The sequence below is a fragment of the Cryptomeria japonica genome, chromosome 10, assembly GCF_030272615.1.
Source record: "Cryptomeria japonica chromosome 10, Sugi_1.0, whole genome shotgun sequence".
NCBI lineage: Eukaryota > Viridiplantae > Streptophyta > Pinopsida > Cupressales > Cupressaceae > Cryptomeria > Cryptomeria japonica.
This window is the reverse complement of record NC_081414.1, coordinates 773,897,772-773,916,083: the sequence shown is the minus strand read 5'-3', so window position 1 is coordinate 773,916,083 and position 18,312 is coordinate 773,897,772.

Sequence of the window (18,312 nt, the reverse complement as noted above, 5' to 3'; positions counted from 1 at the left end):
TATATCAAATATAAATTTAAATATTTTGCAGATACTTATCAATGCTTCGAGTGGGGCAGGTATAAATCTTTGTGCTATCAAATCTTGGAAATTTTGCACCCGACGAATTCAAATGAGCTTCCATTGTGGACGAAATCACAAATCAAGATCATTAATGGTAAAACATGTAAAACTTAGTCTTAACCAATACCTATGGAGAGCTACGTGTTTATAGAGGTTTAGCCTCTATAATTCAAAAAGGTTACCTAACACAACTACCACCTATCATAAACAAACCTATCTATGTATCACACTCAAATGCCAAAATATTCTGAAAAAAATTTACTACAATTTTCATTTTACAAATAATTTTCAATTAACAAGGTCACACTCCAACTCAAACACACTTTTGTGAAGTATTACAAAAAATACGTAATACATTACTAGCACCACAATATTGGAAAAAGTTAATGATTTGCACAAACAAAGTACTTCAACAATTGAAAATGAAGAATTTGACAGCTCAATGGACATAGTCGCTACAAGTGATCTGATGAGACAACATAACAAAACAATGTTAGAGCTACTAAATCTTTCAATCACAATAAGTATTTTAAAAAGCACAAAAAAGCCAAACACTGAAGCTAATGACGATCAACTTTCAAAAGAACTACTATGAAAAAACCAATGAATCATGCCAACAACAAACTTATGGACTCAAGCAAGACTTGTAAATGGGTATCTTGGGGAAGTTGTTGATGTTGGTCACAATCTTGTCTCTAAACCGCTAGATCTTCTAATGTACATTGTAGTAAGGATTGATAACTATGAGACACCATGGAAACAAAATGACCCAAAAACTACACCTATAATACTAATACCATTAGATGATCATACGAAAATAACACTATCCATGGCATGGACAATTAATACACATAAATACCAAGAACTAACTCTACAAAGGTCAACACTCAATATTAGTAAAATAAAAAAGACAAGAACTAACATTTGCAGCTATATAGAGAGTGAAATCGATAAAAAAAAGAATTGTATGAAACCAACATTCTCTTTTGAGCAAAATTCTAGAATGTAAAATTGTGAATGATCAAGTTTGTATTTTGGCTTTATTAATCTCTTTGTGTATGGTCAAGTCTGTACAAATCATTTAATATTCTAGTCTTGAGGTCATAGCAAGAAGATCTTGTTATATTAAGTTCAGACTAACCATACAGTGCAATTTGCAATCGACAAACTACAAATGATATGAACCAAAGAATTGAAATATTTTGAGAATGCAATTTAAAAGTTTTTGAGGTTATATGACAACTCTTGTCATAATGTTTGCATAAGAATATCATTATGTCATATCTATCTTTAATTATATTTATTTTAAATTATTTTTATCAAAATATTATGAATGTGTTATTAAATTTGGATGTGTTGATTAAAGTAATTAATTTATATTTTTTATTTAAATTTTTATTTCATTAAAAAAAGGTTTTTATTTTGTATTAAAAAAGGTATGTATTTTATATGTAATAAGTTTGAAAATTTAAAATGAAAAATAAATAATGTTTAGACTGAATTTTAATTTATTGTTTATTATAGACTTAACTGATCCACCATGCAATTTTAAAATATAACTAGCACTTTTACTTTTAGGAGGTGCAAGGGATAAATAAATAAGGAAATGGAGATAACATCTTGGTACACTAAAATAAATATATCAAGGTTTTAAATGTTATATTAATCAAGTTGGTCAAAAACAACAGAACTTGAATGTGTATAAAACTAAAGGGATATGCAAGAACATTGTTTGAAAGTTGTTTGAAATCAATTCTATCAACACAAATGTAGATTTTGTGCCAATTGTGCATCCCTCATGCGCTCCAAGTGTATGCTGATATGTAATGGTACGAGCCTATCATGCTTTTATTAATCAAAACACAAATGTAGACATGTTTAAATTTAGAATAATATTTTTCAAGCTCTTTCACAAGAAAAGGAATTCCATTGTCTATAATTTAACTAAGAAAGGTAACTCATTCTATTCTCTTGAGTGAGCATTTCAGATAATGATGGACAAAAACTTAACTGAAGTAATAAAAATACTAGAGTAAGATAGAGGCAATAAAGAGTATCAAATAGTGATGAAGGCTACTCCTAAATGTGAGTCTTTTATATTGTATTGTATGAAAATTCCAACAAGATACAATTTTGGGATTGTCCAATTTATATGTGAAAACACACACTAAAAGCATATAGATATTATCCACAACTATAATCTTGATTCTATACTATGCAAACTCATATTCTTGTAGTATTTATGAATAATTGAGAACAATCTTTATTCATTCATACACTTTACAATGAGTGAACTAATGGAAGTATTTTCTATCATGCTCCTTCCTAAACTGTAAGTGATATTCAACTTAAATACATATGGGCATTTATTGGACTTGATAAATACAAATGTAGTTGTATGCTTCAAATACAAGGACACATCAATAAATCATTGTATCATGTATTTAGTTAGCTCATAATGACTACTAAAATGAGTGAAAGTCAATTAAAATGTGAGTTTATTTTTTTTAATTTCAAGGGTCGAAGTTGTGTATATCATATTGATTCCAAACTCATGAGAATTATCTAAGCTAATGGAGGGGTGATATGTAGGTAGGAAATATATATTGAAATATGGGGAAATGATAGGTGTAATAAATAATAAAATACTTATAAAATTTTATTGATAAAGATAAGAAAAGATCAAACACATAAAATGTTTGTAATAAAAATAGGTGAAAGCTTAAGAAATGGGCCAAAATTAACATAAAAAATATACTATTTGTCAATATATAATCATTAAAACATTGCATAAAAATAAAGTTATAAACTAAATTAGAATTTGCATGAGTTTGTAAATTTTAGCATTACACAAACACGTGTGTGTGTGTGTGTGTGTGTGTGTGTGTGTGTGTGTGTGTGTGTGTGTGTGTGTGTGTGTGTGTGTGTGTGTGTGTGTGTGTGTGTGTGTGATGTTATTAATTTTGACTTGATAACTAATTACACTTTACTAAATTATGGACAAATTAGAACTTTATTGTCAAATCATGACCAAAAAGATTAAGGCTTGTAGCATAATATGTAACTCTTTTAAATATATTTCATCTAAAATTTTATCTTATGTCACATAGTTAATTTAATTTAATATAATAGTATATATAATAAATTATTATTTCTTTGATTCAACAAAAAGAAGAGTGAATTGGAAAGATTTGGGGGGACCTCTATGTCGAGCTCCTTGGTCCCACCAAAATCAGTTGTGTGAAAGGGAAATGCAAGAATATGAGATTTAAAATAGAATAGCTCTTTGACATAATAAGACTATATAATTAAACAATTTACATAAAAATATACTATATATAAATTAATCATAATTTAAAGCACAATTTAAATTAAAAAATTAAAAAAATATATATATAATTTTTATAATAAAAAATATTTTATAATTAGAATAAATATTTTAATAAAAAGATTACACAATCTTTTTCTTTCTCCAAGAAGTAGAATTGTCTATCTATCGTTTTTCTCATGAAACACAAGCTTTCTGATAATTCCTGTCAAATATAACATTAAATAGTAATGCAAAGCATACATATGATTGAATTTGCATTAATGGGAATGGTCCCCTTTCATCTGGAACAAAAAAACTTGACTGACTTTCGCTGAGTCTTGACTGACGATTATGTAAAAGTGGGTCTATTCCAGTGTAGGAAAACGCTTTACTGGTGACGACATGTAAACAGATACGCACTCAGAAAAATAGTAGAAGGATTAAAATGGGTGGTCCACAGTACCTACACCATCGTAGAATTTACTTCATATCTATATTTTCCAATTTTTTCTTCACCTTTACACCAGTACGTCCATCTACTTCTACTTCATATCTCTATTCTCTAATTTTGTCGTCGTATTTACAGCAGCATGTCTATCTTTCATCCTCCAGAAAAGACTTGGATTCCATTGTTTCTTCGAACAATTAGGTCAAAGTGTGCATGGGAAAAACATGCGTGGAGAAAGAACACAAAACACAACTTGCGGAGGACAGAGGATGAAAGTCTACTGACCACAAAGGCGACGCAGATACCCATTCAAAACAAAATAATGTTCTCATTAATTAAAAATCAATGCTACAAGCGGGACAGGTATAGATATTTTGCAAATACTTATCAATGCTTGAAGCGGGACAGGTATAGATATTTGCACTGTCAAATCTTAGAAATTGTGCACCCAACGAATTCAAATGAGCTTCCATTGTGGACGAAACCACAAATAAAGATAATTAACGGTAAAACATGTAAAACCTAGTCTTAGCCGATACCTATGAAGAGCTACGTGTTTATAGAGGTTTAGCCTCTAAAACATAACAGTTCAGGTATCACAAATAAGGAAATTTCTAGAACATCGAAATTGTCATCTATGAAAATTTATCAAAACCACTATAATAAATAATTTAGAAGCTATCTTTAGAAACTTCAATTGCATGCTTGACATTACTAATATTATTTCAAGTTGCACATTTGCATAACTATCCAATATACTCCCCCTTGATGCTAAGTGGACTCACAGACTGAGTCTTTGCAACTCATATGCAGCATTGCCATCATTATTTTATCTAATAGACCCACTGTAATGCCCCACCAGGAAACCCTAAAGTGATTAAGCTAAAACACAAGAATAGAGTGCAAATAATTTTTTTTTTAAAATTAAACGCAACATGGTGATACAATGAGTTATTAAAGTTCAGATTACACAGCGGAAGACTTCAAATAACACCTAAAGAGTTTCCCAATGTGATTACTTAATTCAATATTTAACTCAACTCACGTTAATTAATCCAATTAAGTTGATTAACTTAATGACAAGATAATACTTAAACAAGGATAATTTATTTCGGTAAGATAAAAATATAGATCACGTGATAAGGTTCATCCATTAAGGTTAAAAGTATAGGTGACATGATTAAGTTCATCCAATAAAATTTAACCAAGAATTATGTACAAACTTACATTAACCATATGCCATGCATCTAATTTCATAACGTACTTTAATTTCATCATAAACTAATGAATACTTTCCATGCATACTTAATTGCATTATTAATAATTAGATACATTCAATTATTCAAATCTATATTCTTTCATGATCCAAATTACTGCATTAAATAAGATGACTATATACATGCATTTAGGATTACCTTCATCTAATCCACATTCTACATTCTAACATAATGTCATCCATACATACTAAATTAAAAAGGAACATAAGAACATAAACATCATATAACACTGAAATGATATCGGAGTTCACCCCTAGTGGGCTACATCTTCGGGTCTGCTCAACTGCAAGACCCCTCTGATAATTAAATAATAGAGAAGAATACATAAGGTTCACATCATTTACAATCCTGCCATCAAGACGAACATAACCAATAATACATACGACCACATCAGTCAAATAAATACATGAATGATCCTTGAATAGGAAATGATCCAACTGAACATAATAAGAAGCAACTACAAAAGATCAACTGGAGCATCAAAAAAACTAAATCTTCTCAACCCAAGGTCTAACATGATATCAGGTTCTCACGAGGGCATAAACATTAGGACGACTCCTCAACAATGCTCCTATCAAGACAACAAAACAACACACTAGCGAACAAAAGGGATAAGTGTCATCATATAACTTGGTATGGTTACCATCGCATGTCTTCATAGGTCCCGGCCTCATCCACTGGTTAAACCTGACAACCTATTCCGAACCTCTGGCCCATCCAAGCCTCATGTGGACCCAACACAACCTTTCGTGAGGACAAGGTTGATGGTTTGCCATTTCAGGCCTTCTGACTACATGTCAAGTCTGTGCTAGCACTCATCCCATGTGTGAGGCACAATTATCTTCTTAGTATTTTTATTAACTAACTCTCTAATATGCTATTAGATTATCACGTGTTTAGACACTTTTGATGGGTTACCCAGCAACCACTTTGGGTGCAGCCCCAATCGAAAGCCACTTTCCCAAATGACAGTAGACTATACTCAAACGAACTCCTAAACCAAGGAATACACAAGGTCAAGTAAATGAAGTTCAACACGGTAGGAATACCTACTTGGTCAAACAAGACTTCATACGAGGTGTACTGGCTGACGATACTCTAACTAGAGACCTAACTAGCTATGGTCAACCACAAATCAACATTCAACACCTGCATAAGGGACATGAGCGGTTACACCACCACCACAAGACAACAGTCAAAACTCGAGATCAAAGACAGAAATAGGTACCCAATTCAAACTTACGACAGGATCCAACAAACAAAATCCAAGACTTGTCATTTCTTAAGCAAATGCGAATACAAAAAATTAAACATGCTTAGGCATGGATTGGAAAAGACAATTTTCTTTCCTATTGTTTTCACACAACAATCGATCCAATTTTCTAAAGGATCTAAGTTTTCGAAAAATAATAACAGAAAATCAGAATACAAGATAAATTCAATACCACAATTGAAATAGTACAATTTTGCCTATTTCCCAATACAAAGAGAAATATAAATTAAACAATTTATTTTACTAAATGAAAATATCATTTACTTGCCAATTTTCCAAACGATACATTACTAAATTTCCAATGTTTCCAAATAATACATTATTTTATCCTTTTCCTAAAGAAGATACTTCCTGCGTACATAAAGACAAATACCAAAATTAAATATTAATTAACAAATATTTATTAATCCGTGATTAATAAAATATAAACAATTAATAATAAAAATTTACCAATTAAATATTAATTAATATATATATTAATTCTCATTAATAAAATATATATTAAATAATAATTAATAAATAAATAAATAACTATTAAAAAAAACTTTTTAATAAAATAAAATTAAAAACTTTTTTTTTTTTAACAAAAATTTCACTTCTCAAAACACAAAGAAAAACTCAGAAATTTATGAGTTTTCCAGCGAACTCATAAATTTGTTGACTTAATATTTTAAAAGTCAATTTGATTTTTTTTATTTTAATTTTTTTATATATATTTTCACAGGTTATGAATTTTTTATTTCTTTTTTTCTTTTTGTAAAAATCAACTCCCATTGCCAAGTTAATATAAGCAAGGAATGATTTTTTTTCTTTTTTTGAGTGAAATAAGTAATGAATGATTTGTTTTCTTTTTTTTTTGAGTGAAATAAGCAGGGAATGATTTTTATTTTTATTTTATTTTTTTAATTTATTAGAACTAATAAATTCAATACCCAAACTCTGGGTATACACAGACCCAGCAAAACATATAACAGAGTTTAATAAAATCATAGACAAATTTATTTTTATTTAAATAAAAATGTTTAATAAACTACAGCCATCTATAAAATTATTTTATGAAAAAAGAATTTATACCAAGAACTGTGACAGAACAGAGATTTGAGAAAACATAAAGTTTCCTTAATCTTTCTTTCACAAAGCCTTAAGGGAAATTTATTAAACCAAAAATCTCTAATTTTCTTCATACATAGGAAGAACACAAAAATACACAGAAAGAAGAAATTCCCAAAAAATTTACCAGCATAACTTTTCCTTTCACCATAAATTTGCAAATTCATACAACAAGAAAACAAAACCCTTTCCCAAACCAGGAAACCCTTTCTCAAATTTAAACAACTTTAAAAACTCTTCAAACAGGGATCTTTCAGAAAAATCAACATACAGAGAAGTATTTTTTTTTTAAACTAAATTTAAAAATTTGAAAACAAAAAGAAGAGTGACAAACACCCAACCTGTGATAGCAATCCTAGATGAATACTTTGGAAACAATCTGAATCAAACCTCCAAGCTCCAGTTCTGGTTTTCCAATCTGGCCTCCAAAATTTCTCCAAAAATATGCATTTTTTTTACAAGCAAAATATCGAAAATATTAAACCTAAACTTTTAGGTTCAAAAATGTTTTCTAATAAATCATAATATTTAATAATAAAAGAAATTATTTTTCTAATTTACAAAAAGTAAATGGGAAAGTTATTTGTAAAAATCATTTCTTTTATTTCTCTTTTCTCATGACATTTAATTAACTTTTCTAAAAGTAATTAAGGCAATAGTTTTAACTCTATTTTATCTTTTTTTATTTTTTTATTTTTTTAAAAGGACAAAGAAATTAAATTAATTCTTGTTGGTGTAAATAAATATTCATTATGGATATTATTACACTTTACTTAAGTTAACTTAAAATAATGCATCTCTTCATAGTTTGGATTTGAGACACTTAGGGAAGTGTGCACATAGGGATAGAGCTTGTAGAAGAAATTCCACATTTTGTGGTCTTAATTTGTTGTTACACTCCACATTCGGTGACCTCTTGTGGAATATTATATTATTTCTCCTACCTACCCCTAGTATTTCTTACCTACCCTTGTTTCTCATTGAGCCACATGTCATGATTGTGTGCTCGTACATCCATATGGTCTTGCCTATATAATCAGGCCTATATTCATTGTATTGTGAATCCAGTTGATCATTTGCATATTGATGATAATACAGTTTGTTTTTATCATTCTATTATCTCCTTTTTTTTTGTTTTTCATTATGGCCTTGATCTTGGCAAAATCTCACATGGTATCAGAGTCATTGGGGCTTCATTGATTGATTTTTGGAGACATCGTGGAAGGCTTCTATTTTTAGATCTAAGGATCTACGCTTTTTGGAGGAATCTTGGGGTGTTTTTTACCTCACCATTGCGTCCGGGAGGCTATTTCCATAAAAATCGAGTATAAATTCGACCTATTTTGGTGAAAATCAATTTTTGGGTGTGGAGGAAATTTTTTGCCCAAATCGGGCAGTACGGTAAGGAATTTTCGGATTTTTTTTTCTGAAAATTATTTTCCAATTTGAAAATATTTTTTGAAAAAAAAATAATTTGAAATTGTTTTTGGGATCCGTACCTTCTACCCAGTCAGCAACGCCCAGTCAGCGCCTAGTCAGCATTTTCTTTGGAAATTTTTAGACCCCTCTCCGTTTAGTAGTTTGGATTTTTGGGTGAACTTTGGAGGTCCATAACTTGCTCAATTTTTCTCCTTTTTTAGTGCAATGGTTTTTTATTTGGGCTAATTTTTCGTGCCCTTCATAGTGGTGTGGTTATTTTCTGGTTTTGGTGCACAAGTTTTTCAGAATTTTTCGATTCTCTCAGTTGTACCTGTCCAATCCTCAATTCTGCAACTTCAAAGGCCTTGTTTGAGCTCATATGACCTCCTTTTCAAGTGCCATTTTTTTTGAAAGTGCATGTTTTTTAATCTACTTTCATAATCTATAATCAGATTTTAGATATTTTGAGTGAAAATTATACTTTTAGATATTGGTCTTATTTGGCCTATTTAGTACTTGTAAATTGCATGGATCTTAGTTTAGACCTCTTGCACTGTTAGTTTGAGTCTCTTTTGGCCTTATTGAGGCAATTGTAAAATTGAAATCAGAAGTCCACTTTGCCATTTTTTGCAAGTGGCCCATTGTATACGCACTAAGTATAAAGTGTCAAATCATCACTTTTAGGGGGGGGGTTCTTTGATTGAGTGAATTTGGGGGGGTGTCTTGTGTGATTGTGCCTCTCTTTCCTTGTGCTCTTTCATTTTTGTTACAATGAGTCCTCATAAATTTCCACCTTTAACTCCACATAATTATGCATCATGGAAAATTAAAGTGTGGAGCAAATTAATGGAAAAAGGTCTCATGCATTACATAGATGGAACAATAGCAGCACCACCTGAATCTAAGGCTAATCCTAATGCTCAGTTAGAATCTCTCACTAAGAATTGCATGGCTCTTGGAACTTTGTGCAAGTATGTATCAGATGACCTCATCTTTCATATTGAGAAGTGTACTACAATCAAAGATGCTTGGGATATGTTTCAGAAATTGTATGGTCAAGTTGATGAAATCAGAGGTTATAAGATTGACAATGAGCTCACCAACTTGGATCCCAAGAGTTTTGATACAATCCAAGATTATGTCACCAAAGCAAATGAGCTAAGAGAAAAGCTTAAGGATTGTGGAATTGACAAAAAGGATGCTCAATTGATATTCAACTTGTTGGACAAGCTTACACCAGAATATGCAACATTTGTGTCTAGCTTCCAAACTCATCATTTGACAGTGGGGAGTTCCTATGTCATGCCTTCATTTGATGCTTTCATAGAAATGTTGATACTGGAACAATCTAAGTTGTTGAACATGGGGCTTCTCAAGTCTTCAAAGTCCCAGGCTTTGGTGGCTAATCAAGGGAATCAAGGAAGTCAAGGCAAATATTCCAACAAGAAGAATAAGCACTCTAAGTCAAAGCCATGGCAAGAAAAAGGACAATCATCCTCTCCATCACAAGGCAATTTTTCATCCTCTTCCAAGAAGGGGACACCACCTAGGATAAACCAACTTGTGCATATTGCAAGAAGTATGGTCATGATGAGCATCGATGCCACACCAAGCAAGTTGATGAGTTGACAAATCTTCTTAAGAAAAACAACATCAACTTGCCATCCGCCTACACAAATAAGGATTCATCTCCTTCCTCTTCCTCGCGGTCTAAGGGAGAAGGGAAAGCATTTGTGGCTACTACAGGTTCTTCATAGCAGTGGATACTTGATTCGGGTGCCTCTTATCACATGGGTTCTACAAAGGAGCAGTTTTCTTCATTGGAGCCATCTAGGGTACCTCACATTTACATAGGTGATGATACACAAGTAGAGGTTGAAGGGAAAGGTTCAATTAACATGGATGATGGAACATTTGAGAATGTTCTTTATGTTCCTAACTTGTCTACCAACCTTCTCTCTATCTACCAAATTACTCACTATGGGAATGGGAAAAAGGTTGAGTTTACACCAGATTCAGTTGTGGTAAAAGAACTTGATGATGATGCCTTGGTAGTAGTGGGACAAGTCAATGACAACTCAAGGCTTTATTCAATTCTCCCACTTTGTGCCAAGTTCACCTTCTAGGGCCTTGCTTACTCATTCAAATTTTGAAAGTAAGCTATGGCATGAGCGGTTTGGTCACCTCAACTACCGCTATCTTCAACAGCTTAGCACTAAAGACATGGTCATAGGTCTACCTCGAATCAATTTTTCGGAGGGTGTATGTTAAGGGTGTTCCATGGGCAAGCATCCCAAGGAGAAGTTTGATAAGGGGAAAGCTTGGAGAGCTTTGGAAGTTCTTCAACTTGTTCACAACGATGTAGCAGGTCCATTTCCAACACCTTCATTTAGTAAGGCCCGCTATGTCCTCACCTTCATTGATGACTACTCCCGCTTCACTTGGGTCTACTTTCTTATTCATAAGAGTGAAGTATTTGACAGATTTCAGGACTTCAAGACTCGTGTGGAGAAGCAATCTGGGAAAGTGGTCAAGATTCTTCACACAGATAATGGAAGGGAATATGTGAACAAGAGACTTGAGGATTTTTGTACATTTGAGGGGATTGATCTTCAGCATTTTGTAGCATACACTCCACAGCAAAACGGAGTTGCAGAACGCAAGAATAGAACTCTCAAAGAAATGGCTAGTTGTATGATTCATGCACGATCTCTTGATCCCACCTTTTGGGCAGAGGCTATCAGTTGTGCCACACACATCCAAAATCAGGTTCCTCACAAAGATTTGCAAGGTATTACTCCTTTTGAGGCTTGGGCTGGTAGGAAATCAATTGTGAGACATTTTAGAGTCCTTGGGTGTCCAGCATGGGCTTGCATACCTCCGCAGAAACACAAGGCATTAGAACCTCAGAGTTGGCCTTACATTTTTGTTGGATATCCTGAGGGTGTTAAGGCATACAGATTGATGGATCCTGAGACACATGAGGTGTTCATTGAGAGGAGTGTTCACTTTGAGGAAATCTCTCCTAGCTTAGCCTCTCTACCTCCTCCACCTTCCTCCATTATGGATAGTGATGCTAGTGATTCAGATGATGAGACTCTTTCAACTCCAACTCAGAGGGTTACACCTCCGCAAGGTCCACTTGTAGTTGAGGAGCCTCGTTCTCCACTTCCACCTAGACCTCGTTGGGCTTGACAGACACTTGAGTCCATGGGTTCTCTTGTTGGGGATCCTTCAGATACATGGAGAACTTGATCATAGCATCAGGATCTTCCACATGCATTCATTGCTACTACTTCCTATCCACAGACATTTCGGGAAGCATTAGGAGCTCCTGAGTGGGACCAAGCTATGGAGGAAGAGTATAGTTCCTTAATGAGGAACACCACATGGGATTTAGTCCATCTCCCTAAGGGGAGAAAGATGGTTTGATGTAAGTGGATCTATCAGACCAAGTATGTCGTGGATGGTAGTGTGAATAAGTATAAAGCTTGGCTTGTTGTGAAAGGTTTCTCTCAGGTTGCAGGTGTTGGCTATATTGAGACCTTTGCACCCGTAGCCAAGATGAACTCCATTCGCTCGACACTTGCTATTGATGCAACTCATGGTTGGGTTGTACATCAAATGGATGTGAAGAGTTCTTTTCTTCATGGTGATCTTGATGAGGAGATTTATATGGAGCAGCCACAGGGTTTCATCCAGGATACTTCCTTGGTTTGCAGACTAAGGAAATCTCTCTATGGCTTTAAGTAGGCCCCCAGGGCTTGGTACACCAAGATGGATTCCTTTCTTCTCTCAGCAGGGTTCACCTGGTGTCATTCTGATCCAAATGTCTAAATTTTGCGACAGGATGACTCTCACTTGATACTTGTGCTCTATGTTGATGATTTGATCATTACAAGAGTATCCCATCCATCATTAGCGGGGTCAAATTTGCTTTGCATGACAGATTTGCTATGACTGACTTGGGTCTTTTGCACTACTTTCTCGGAATAGAGATTTCACAGTCACCTTCTGGGATTACACTATCGCAACCCAAGTATGCTCTTGATCTACTTGCACGCTTTCATATGGCTAATTGTAAGCCTGCACCAACTCCCTTTCTTTCAGGAGTCAAGCTTGAGGCTCAGTGTTCTTCTCCACCAGTTGATGCCACTTTGTATCGTCAGCTTGTGGGTAGTCTCATCTACTTGACTCATACATGCCCTGATATTTCATTTGCGGTTGGCATGGTTTCCCGCTTCATGCAGGAACCACATGAGCTTCATTGGAAAGCTGCCAAATGCATCATGCATTACATCTAGGGTACACATCACTATGGGATTCACTATGCAGCAGGCACAGGACTTCGCTTGGTTGGTTACACAGACTTTGATTGGGATGGTGATCTTGATGATCGTAAGTCTACTTCAGGTTATAGTTTTCACCTTGGTTCAAGCCCCATTTGTTGGCAGAGCAAGAAGCAACATGCTATTTCTCTCTCTTCGACTAAGGCTGAGTATCGAGGAGCTGTTAATGCAATGACTGAGACCATTTGGCTTCAGCAGATCCTCATAGAGTTTGGGCTCACCACTTTCATATTACAAATAATGTTTAATTAACAAGGTGACACTCTAACTCAAACACACTTTTGTGAAGCATTAGTTACAAAACATACATAATACATAACTAGCATGACAAGATTGGGAAATGTTAATGAGTTGCACAAACAAACTACTTACAATAATTGAAAATGAAGAATTTGACAACTCAGTAGACGTTTTTTCTACAAATGATTTGGTGAGGTTGCTTAACAAAATAATATTAAAAAGTTTCTAAATCTTCCATCATAATAAGTATTTTAAATTTGCAAAAAACCAAACATCGAAGTTAATGATGATCAACTTTGAAAATAACTTCTATAAAAACACCAACGAATCATGCTAACAATAAACTTCTAGACTCAAGTAGGACTTGCAAATGGATATCTTGGGGAAGTTGTTGCTACTAGTCACAATCTTGTCTCTAATCCACTAGATCTTCTAATGTACATTGTAGTAAGGATTGATAACTACAACGGAACACCCTGGAAACAAAATGACCCAAAAACTACACCTATAATACTTATGTCATTAGATGATTGTATGAAAATAGCGCTATCCATGACATGGTCAATTACTACACATGAATACCAAGACCTAACACTACAAAGGGCAACACTCAATATTGGTACAATAAAAAGACAACAACTAACATTTACAACTATATCAAGAGTGAAATCAATAAAAAAGTTTTGTATTAAACCAACATACTCTTTTGAGCGGCACTCCAAAATGCAAAATATTCCACATGCACAATTATAAAAAAAAAAGAAAAAGAGGAGGCTCACTTATAGTTACTCTTAGAATGCAAAATAGTCCATACATAATTATAAGAAAATAAAAAGAGGAGGCTCACTTATAGTTACTCTCACTGTAAAATATGGGGTATCTAAATGTAAATCCAATCTCTACTGCATTAACTTTCCCCCATTTGATAAAATATGTATTAAAAATATCTTTCTCAACTAACTCGTTCAAACCTTTTTGGTGTGCACATGTACACTTGACAATCACAACCTAATATAAAGGATATTTGTCCTCCTCATCCAAATTATATTTTCTTTAGTTGATTTATATTACATAGAATAAAATAACTTCATATTTAGAATAACATAACTTGACATTATTCACATTATAGATTTCTACTAAAATGAGCTATTTTTTTCTTTTCTTAAAAAAAGCTTACTCCAATACATTAGAATGAAATGAACTACAAAGAAGTGATGCATGAAAAAATCATCTAGAAAAGGTCAACATCAACTACAAGTAATAAATATTTAAGGTTAGCGAATTCAAAAAAATCAAGGTAATAGAACATATATTTTATACATGACAAATAGATATAATACAAATATATTTTAATTTTTAATTATATTTCAAGACTATGTGTATGATTGAAAATAATTTTAGATGTTATTTCATACATAATTTCTTTTTCATTTATCAAGTACTCAATTTTTTTAATGATTACATGAATTCAAAAAATTCTTGATCTAATTCTATATTATTTATTGCAGAATTATCTAAATGACTCATGTGAAGACTCATTACCTAATATTCTATGAAGACCTATAAATGATATTAGTCAAGTAAAGACTTCTCACCTAATGTTCTATCAAGTAATGTAAGCAATTAACAATAATTGCTATACACTTTTCATGTGTCCATTTTCTTATAAAGTACTTATAAATTCAATCTTAAACCTCTTGTTAAATTTATGAGTTGTTCTATATAAATTACAATCAAGGTAACTATTGCAGCTCTTTTCAGTGAAACTGCTATTTAAATGAAAAAAATTAATAAAGAGATTAAACTTAAATATTTATTTGAGACATTTATTTTCATTCTTCAAGAACTAGAGAATTATTGATCATTCTTCTTATGAAACATAAGCTTTCTGATAATTCCTTTTAATAGTTTCATGTTCAAAAATAAAATTAATAGTAATGCAAAGTATACAAATGGTTGTTTTCACATTAATAAGAACTACCCCCTTTCATTCGGCATCAAACAATTTGACTTGTTCATGTAGGAGCATCCATGGATGTATAGCAATCCTGTATCACTCAAAAATATTGTCTATTTTAATTCAATTAAGATTAGGAGAATAAAATCAAATGAAAGCTACTATAGGTCTCCATGTACCTTACGTCTAAAGGCAAATGTAATTTTCATGAGGGGGCATATAGTATTACTAATTATAGTGCAAAATGGAGAAAAATCTCATCTTGGTGTCTACTTGAGGAAGGGGAAGAGTCATGGCAAAGTGGATTTGTAAAGACACCTCTTTAGGTACCCATTTTGGGAATTTCAATAGCCACATCCTTAGACACCCATATGGGAAAGTTCTCGTGACATATATTGCCTACGTGTTGGATCTCTTGATTGCCATATGTTTGTCATCACAAGGGGGTGTGAGATTTCCAAGAGGTGGTTTCCCATGGTTTTAGACTACCACAAGTAGTTTCCTTCACTAAAAAATGTTATAAATTTGGGGCTTCTACTAGTTGTTGATCATTAAAATTTGAGTCCTTCATTACAAAGCTTAAGAACCAAGGCTCGTAGCTCTATCCTGTAGATTGTAAAGCCTAAGTGGCTAATATTTTTTAAGTGTTGTTGAAATTTTATTTCCATTTTCATTTGAAGTAAGAGAAAGCAAGTATTCTCTTCATGCAATTTATGTTTTGTTATGTTGGTGTAGCTAGGTGGAGTAACCCTTCATCAATTGGTATCAGAGCATATGTTTGGGTGTGTAAGGTGAGCACCCTTCATTAGTGGTATCAAAGCATTTGTTTAGGTGTGTAAGGGGAGTAGACTTCACCAATTGGTATAAAAGTTGTAGTTCCTGAGTGTGTAGATAGAATGTCAAATTTGAGGTAGTTTGCACCAAGACCTAAGGGTGTTGGTAAGATAATTTATGGAATGAGAGCTCCTAAGTGTGTAGACAAAACATTGAACATGGGGCAGTTTACACCAGGTCTTGTAGATGTGGGTTTGTGATCAACATGCCTACATGAAGGATGCATGGTGGAAGAAATGTTGTTCTAGGAGAGGAATTTAGAGACCTCTAGATACAAGTTAAAGCACTGCAATAGGAGTTATGCAAAAGAGTAGAATGAAGAGGTCAAAATGAAAGTGAAGATAAAATTGATGAGGAAAGACAATTCAAAGAAGAAGATGATAATGTGATAGATCCTAAAGAGGATATATTTTTAAGGGTTGTCTCCAAGATTGTAAAAAGGTTGAAGGTGGAGTTTTCTACATTTTTTGGAGGTGTAAATAGAGAGGAGTTGATCGACTAGATTAATGATATGGAGTACTTTGAGTATGAAAAGCTGGAAGATCCTGATAGGGTAAAATTTACAAAGAGAAAATTGAAAGGTCATGCCAATATCTAGTGGAGAGAATTATAGTTGGAGAGAAATAGAAGATGAAAAGACAAGATAACGAGATGGGATCATATGGTAGACAAATTGAAGAGGTGATTCATCCTCATTTATTATGATCTTGAATCAGTGAAAATGATGCAAGGATTGAAGCAACCAGATAAATTTGTCATGAAGTACATATATAAGAATTCTATTGGGTCTTGATTAGAATAGGTCATTCTAAGGCCAACAAGAAGGTAGCATGTTACATTAAAGGGTTGAAGTTGAGTTTTCAAGAGGAGTTGAGTCTAGTTAGAATGACTAGTATCAAGGATGCTTATCAGTTTTCCTTAGAGGTAGAAAAGAAGAAGAGGTCAATCATATGGAGATGAAAATGAAGATAAAAGAAGATTGAAGAGTTGAGTAGTAGCATAATCAAAAGGGAGATTATTCCTATTATCCCATGATCAAAATGCAGATTAAAGAGGAAGAGGAAGATTTGGATTAGGAGGTAAAAGCACAAAATTGTGTCACATCTCAGGCCAACTTATCAGCACAAGTGAATTTAAGTAATTATAACTAAAATTATTTTTAGTAAAACATATGGTTTATAGAGATTTATTATAACTATCTTATATATGGGTCACAACTTTTCCAATTGGAATTGTCTACTAAATTATGTATATTTTATACCACTTTGGGTCTTGTTACCAATTTTTATTTCTATTTTTAAAACTCGATGTTTCAACAACTCCTACTCTTATAAATAATTTTTTGTTTTGAACTATGATTGAATTTTCCAAAATATATATCTTTTAATATTTTAATTAGTTTTTATATTTTATATTTTATTTTTATTGAATGTAGGTCATCAACATTAAAATATAAGGTTGATTATCTTGTGAAGGAAAAATACTAAAATTTATCTTAAATTTTTGAAAAAAAAAATGCACCAGAGAAAAGAATGTCAAGATAATATAATTCTTTTCTAATTTGGACAAATAATTAATAAAAAAAGTGACACCAAATGGAAAGAGTTATATTTCAGTACATGCAACTTTTCAAATTTATTTGACAATACATATACATTAAAAAAAGTTAAAAATATTTTTTTGCACGAAAAATTTCAAGTTATCAATAGACACAAAAAAATTGAAGAAAAAAAGGTAAAATTTACTATATAAAGTGTGATGCCTCATGTAACTTCAATTTCAATGTTTTATCAACAACTAAATTATTGTGTTTACTTTATAAGAAAGTATATTCAAATAATTTTTTAATTTTTTTAAAAAATTACACACATAAAATACACTAAAAAATATACATTTTATTAGTTTACATAATTTCAAATTTCAAAACATATATTTCACTTTCTATTGATTCAATTAAAAAAGTTGAATCAACATTGGTCATTTCCTTTATAAAAGTGTGACACGACTTTGTGCTTCTAGAGCCTGGAAGAGG